We start from the raw sequence: 6,708 nt of genomic DNA, 5'->3' as shown, positions 1-6,708 counted from the left end.
TACTACGTGATACAATCCAGAAACAGCCCAGCATCTAGCCATGAAGTATGAGAAATATGCGAAAGAATGAGCCTGATGAGTGCAAATACCAGACCTAACCTTGACCTAACTTGCGTTGTCCTCTAAGATATTGATCGAAACCAGGTTTAATCGACTGTTTTAGTCTGGCACCACATTACTACGTGATCCAAACCAGAAAAAACCCAGGATCCGTTCAACAAGTATGTAAAGACTGCGAAAGTATGAGTCTGATGAGTGAAAATCCCAGACCTAACCTAGACCTAACATGAATTATTCTCTAAAATATTGATCGAAACCAGGTTTAATTGACTGTTTCAGTGTGGTCCCACATTACTACGTGATGCAATCCAGAAAAAGCCCAGGATCTAGCCATCAAGTATGAGAAATATGCGAATGAATGAGCCTGATGAGAGCAAATCCCAGACCTAACCTAGACCTAACATGCGTTATCCTTTAAAATATTGAGCGAAACCAAGTTTAATGGACTGTTTCAGTGTGGTAGCACACTACTTCGTGATCCAAACCAGAAGAAACCCAGGATCTGTTCAAGAAGTATGTGAAAAACCCTAAACTGTGAGCCTGATGAGGGCGAATCGTAGACCTAACCCAGACCTAAGATGCGTTATCCTCTAAAATATTTATCCAGATCAGGTTTCATTAAATGTTTCAGTGTGGTATCACTTTACTACGTGATCCAATCCAGAAATAGCCCAGGATCTAGCCATGAAGTATGAGAAATATGAGAAAGCAAGAGCCTGATGAGGGCAAATCCTAGACCTATCCCAGACCTAACATGCGTTATCCTCTAAAATATTGATCGAAACCAGGTTTAATTGACCGTTTCGGTGTGGCACCACATTACTACGTGATCCAAACCAGAAAAAACCCAGGATCCGTTCAACAAGTATGTGAAGAACGCGAGAGTATGAGTCTGATGAGTGAAAATCCCAGGCCTAACCTAGACCTAACATGCGTTAGCCTCAAAAATATTTATCCAGACCAGGTTTCATTGAATGTTTCAGTGTGGTACCACTTTACTACGTGATCCAATCCAGAAATAGCCCAGGATCTAGCCATGAAGTATGAGAAATATGCGAAAGTAAGAGCCTGATGAGGGCAAATCCTAGACCTATCCCAGACCTAACTTGCGTTATCCTCTAAAATATCGATCGAATCCAGGTTTAATTGACTGTTTCAGCGTGGTACCACATTACTACGTGATACAATCCAGAAACAGCCCAGCATCTAGCCATGAAGTATGAGAAATATGCGAAAGAATGAGCCTGATGAGAGCAAATACCAGACCTAACCCTGACCTAACATGAATTATTCTCTAAAATATTGATCGAAACCAGGTTTAATTGACTGTTTCAGTGTGGTCCCACATTACTACGTGATCCAAACCAGAAAAAACCCAGGATCCGTTCAACAAGAATGTGAAGAATGCGAAAGTATGAGTCTGATGAGGTCAAAACCCAGACATATCCCAGACCTAACTTGCGTTGTCCTCTAAGATATTGATGGAAACCAGGTTTAATTGACTGTTTCAGTGTTGTACTTCATTACTACGTGATGCAATCCAGAAAAAGCCCAGGATCTAGCCATGAAGTATGAGAAATATGCGAAAGTATGAGCCTGATGAAGGCAAATCCTAGGCCTATCCCAGACCTAACTTGCGTTATCCTCCAAAATATTGATCGAAACCAGGTTTAATTGACTGTTTCAGTGTGGTCCCACATTACTACGTGATCCAAACCAGAAATAACCCAGGATCCGTTCAACAAGTATGTAAAGACTGCGAAAGTATGAGTCTGATGAGTGAAAATCCCAGGCCTAACCTAGACCTAACGTGCTTTATCCTCTAAAATATTGATCCAAACCAGGTTTAATGGACTGTTTCAATGTGGTACCACTTTACTACGTGATCCAATCCAGAAATAGCCCAGGATCTAGCCATGAAGTATGAGAAATATGCGAAAGTAAGAGCCTGATGAGGGCAAATCCTAGACCTATCCCAGACCTAACTTGCGTTATCCTCCAAAATATTGATCGGAACCAAGTTTAATTGACTGTTTCAGCGTGGTACCACATTACTACGTGATACAATCCAGAAACAGCCCAGGATCTAGCCATGAAGTATGAGAAATATGCGAAAGTATGAGCCTGATGAGGGCAAATCCTAGACCTAACCCAGACCTAACATGCGTTATCCTCTAAAATATTTATCAAGATCAGGTTTAATTGACCGTTTCGGTGTGGTACCACATTACTACGTGATCCAAACCAGAAAAAACCCAGTATCTAGCCGTCAAGTATGAGTAATATGCGAAAGAATGAGCCTGATGAGAGTAAATCCCAGACCTAACCTAGACCTAACATGCGTTATCTTCTAAAATATTGATCGAAACCAGGTTTAATTGACTGTTTCAGTGTGGTTCCACATTACTACCTGATCCAAACCAGAAAAAACCCAGGATCCGTTCAACAAGTATGTGAAGAATGCGAAAGTATGAGTCTGATGAGGTCAAATCCCAGACCTATCCCAGACCTAACTTGCGTTATCCTCTAAAATATTGATCGAAACCAGGTTCAATTGACCGTTTCGGTGTGGTACCACATTGCTACGTGATCCAAACCAGAAAAAACCCAGGATCCGTTCAACAAGTATGTGAAGAATGCGAAAGTATGAGTCTGATGAGTGAAAATCCCAGGCCTAACCTAGACCTAACATGCGTTAGCCTCAAAAATATTGATCGAAACCTGGTTTAATCGACTGTTTCATTGTGGTACCACATTACTATGTGATCCAAACCAGAAAATAACCCAGGATCTGTTCAACGAGTATGTGAAGGGTGCGAAAGTATGAGTCTGATGAGGTCAAATCCCAGACCTATCCCAGACCTAACTTGCGTTATCCTCTAAAATATTGATCGAAACCAGGTTTAATTGACTGTTTCAGTGTGGTCCCACATTACTACGTGATCCAAACCAGAAAAAACCCAGGATCCGTTCAACAAGAATGTGAAGAATGCGAAAGTATGAGTCTGATGAGGTCAAAACCCAGACATATCCCAGACCTAACTTGCGTTGTCCTCTAAGATATTGATGGAAACCAGGTTTAATTGACTGTTTCAGTGTTGTACTTCACTACTACGTGATGCAATCCAGAAATAGCCCAGGATCTAGCCATGAAGTATGAGAAATATGCGAAAGTATGAGTCTGATGAGGGCAAATCCTAGACCTATCCCAGACCTAACTTGCGTTATCCTCCAAAATATTGATCGAAACCAGGTTTAATTGACTGTTTCAGTGTGGTCCCACATTACTACGTGATCCAAACCTGAAAAAACCCAGGATCCGTTCAACAGGAATGTGAAGAATGCGAAAGTATGAGTCTGATGAGGTCAAAACCCAGACATATCCCAGACCTAACTTGCGTTGTCCTCTAAGATATTGATGGAAACCAGGTTTAATTGACTGTTTCAGTGTGGTCCCACATTACTACGTGATCCAAACCAGAAATAACCCAGGATCCGTTCAGCAAGTATGTGAAGAATGCGAAAGTATGAGTCTGATAAGTGAAAATCCCAGGTCTAACCTAGACCTAACATGCGTTATCCTCTAAAATATTGATCCAAACCAGGTTTAATGGACTGTTTCAGTGTGGTACTACACTACTACGTGATGCAATCCAGAAAAAGTCCAGGATCTAGCCATCAAGTATGAGAAATATGCGAAAGAATGAGCCTGATGAGAGCAAATCCCAGACCTAACCTAGACCTAACATGCGTTATCCTCTAAAATATTGAGCGAAACCAGGTTTAATGGACTGTTTCAGTGTGGTACCACACTACTTCGTGATCCAAACCAGAAAAAACCCAGGATCTGTTCAACAAGTATGTGAAAAACGCGAAACTGTGAGCCTGATGAGGGCAAATCTTAGACCTAACCCAGACCTAAGATGCGTTACCCTCTAAAATATTTATCCAGACCAGGTTTCATTGAATGTTTCAGTGTGGTACCACTTTACTACGTGATCCAATCCAGAAATAGCCCAGGAGCTAGCCATGAAGTATGAGAAATATGCGAAAGAATGAGTCTGATGAGGGCAAATCCCAGGCCTAACCTAGACCTGACATGCGTTATCCTCTAAAATATTGATCCAAACCAGGTTTAATGGACTGTTTCAGCGTGGTACCACACTACTACGTGATCCAAACCAGAAAAAACCCAGGATCTGTTCAACAAGTATGTGAAAAACACGAAAGTATGAGCCTGATGAGGGCAAATCCCAGACATATCCCAGACCTAACTTGCGTTGTCCTCTAAGATATTGATCGAAACCAGGTTTAATCGACTGTTTTAGTCTGGCACCACATTACTACGTGATCCAAACCAGAAAAAACCCAGGATCCGTTCAACAAGTATGTAAAGACTGCGAAAGTATGAGTCTGATGAGTGAAAATCCCAGACCTAACCTAGACCTAACATGAATTATTCTCTAAAATATTGATCGAAACCAGGTTTAATTGACTGTTTCAGTGTGGTCCCACATTACTACGTGATCCAAACCAGAAAGAACCCAGGATCCGTTCAACAAGTATGTGAAGAATGCGAAAGTATGAGTCTGATGAGTGAAAATCCCAGGCCTAACCTAGACCTAACATGCTTTATCCTCTAAAATATTGATCCAAACCAGGTTTAATGGACTGTTTCAGTGTGGTACTACACTACTACGTGATGCAATCCAGAAAAAGCCCAGGATCTAGCCATCAAGTATGAGAAATATGCGAATGAATGAGCCTGATGAGAGCAAATCCCAGACCTAACCTAGACCTAACATGCGTTATCCTCTAAAGTATTGAGCGAAACCAGGTTTAATGGACTGTTTCAGTGTGGTACCACACTACTTCGTGATCCAAACCAGAAAAAACCCAGGATCTGTTCAAGAAGTATGTGAAAAACCCTAAACTGTGAGCCTGATGAGGGCGAATCGTAGACCTAACCCAGACCTAAGATGCGTTATCCTCTAAAATATTTATCCAGATCAGGTTTCATTAAATGTTTCAGTGTGGTATCACTTTACTACGTGATCCAATCCAGAAATAGCCCAGGATCTAGCCATGAAGTATGAGAAATATGAGAAAGCAAGAGCCTGATGAGGGCAAATCCTAGACCTATCCCAGACCTAACTTGCGTTATCCTCCAAAATATTGATCGAAACCAAGTTTAATTGACTGTTTCAGCGTGGTACCACATTACTACGTGATACAATCCAGAAACAGCCCAGGATATGTTCAACATGTATGAGAAATATGCGAAAGAAAGAGCCTGATGAGAGCAAATCCCAGACCTAACCTAGACCTAACATGAATTATTCTCTAAAATATTGATCGAAACCAGGTTTAATTGACTGTTTCAGTGTGGTACCACACTACTTCGTGATCCAAACCAGACAAAACCCAGGATTTTCAACAAGAAAGTGAAAAACGCGAAACTGTGAGCCTGATGAGGGCAAATCTTAGACCTAACCCAGACCTAAGATGCGTTATCCTCTAAAATATTTATCCAGACCAGGTTTCATTGAATGTTTCAGTGTGGTACCACATTACTATGTGATCCAAACCAGAAAATAACCCAGGATCTAGCCATCAAGTATGAGAAATATGCGAAAGAATGAGCCTGATGAGAGCAAATCCCAGACCTAACCTAGACCTAACATGAATTATTCTCTAAAATATTGATCGAAACCAGGTTTAATTGACTGTTTCAGTGTGGTCCCACATTACTACGTGATCCAAACCAGAAAAAACCCAGGATCCGTTCAACAAGTATGTGAAGAATGCGAAAGTATGAGTCTCATGAGTGAAAATCCCAGGCCTAACCTAGACCTAAAACGCGTTATCCTCTAAAATATTGATCGAAACCTGGTTTAATCGACTGTTTCAGTGTGGTACCACATTACTATGTGATCCAAACCAGAAAATAACCCAGGATCTGTTCAAGGAGTATGTGAAGTGTGCGAAAGTATGAGTCTGATGAGGTCAAATCCCAGACCCATCCCAGACCTAACTTACGTTATCCTCTACAATTTTGATCGAAACCAGGTTTAATCGACTGTTTCAGTGTGGTACCACATTACTACGTGATCCAAACCAGAAAAAACCCAGGATCCGTTCAACAAGTATGTGAAGAATGCGAAAGTATGAGTCTGATGAGTGAAAATCCCAGGCCTAACCTAGACCTAACATGCGTTATCCCCTAAAATATTGATCCAAACCAGGTTTAATGGACTGTTTCAGTGTGGTACCACACTACTACGTGATCCAAACCAGAAAAAACCCAGGATCTGTTCAACAAGTATGTGAAAAACGCGAAAGCATGAGCCTGATGAGGGCAAATCCCAGACATGTCCCAGACCTAACTTGCGTTGTCCTCTAAGATATTGATGGAAACCAGGTTTAATTGACTGTTTCAGTGTTGTACTTCATTACTACGTGATGCAATCCAGAAAAAGCCCAGGATCTAGCCATCAAGTATGAGAAATATGCGAAAGAATGAGCCTGATGAGAGCAAATCCCAGAACTAACCTAGACCTAACATGAATTATTCTCAAAAATAATGATCGAAACCAGGTATAATTGACTGTTTCAGTGTGGTACCGCACTACTATGTGATCCAAACCA

The sequence above is a fragment of the Colletes latitarsis genome, unplaced genomic scaffold (assembly GCF_051014445.1).
Source record: "Colletes latitarsis isolate SP2378_abdomen unplaced genomic scaffold, iyColLati1 scaffold0018, whole genome shotgun sequence".
Taxonomy (NCBI): Eukaryota; Metazoa; Arthropoda; class Insecta; order Hymenoptera; family Colletidae; genus Colletes; species Colletes latitarsis.
The sequence above is the reverse complement of the archived record's forward strand: the minus strand, read 5'-3'. Positions refer to the sequence as shown.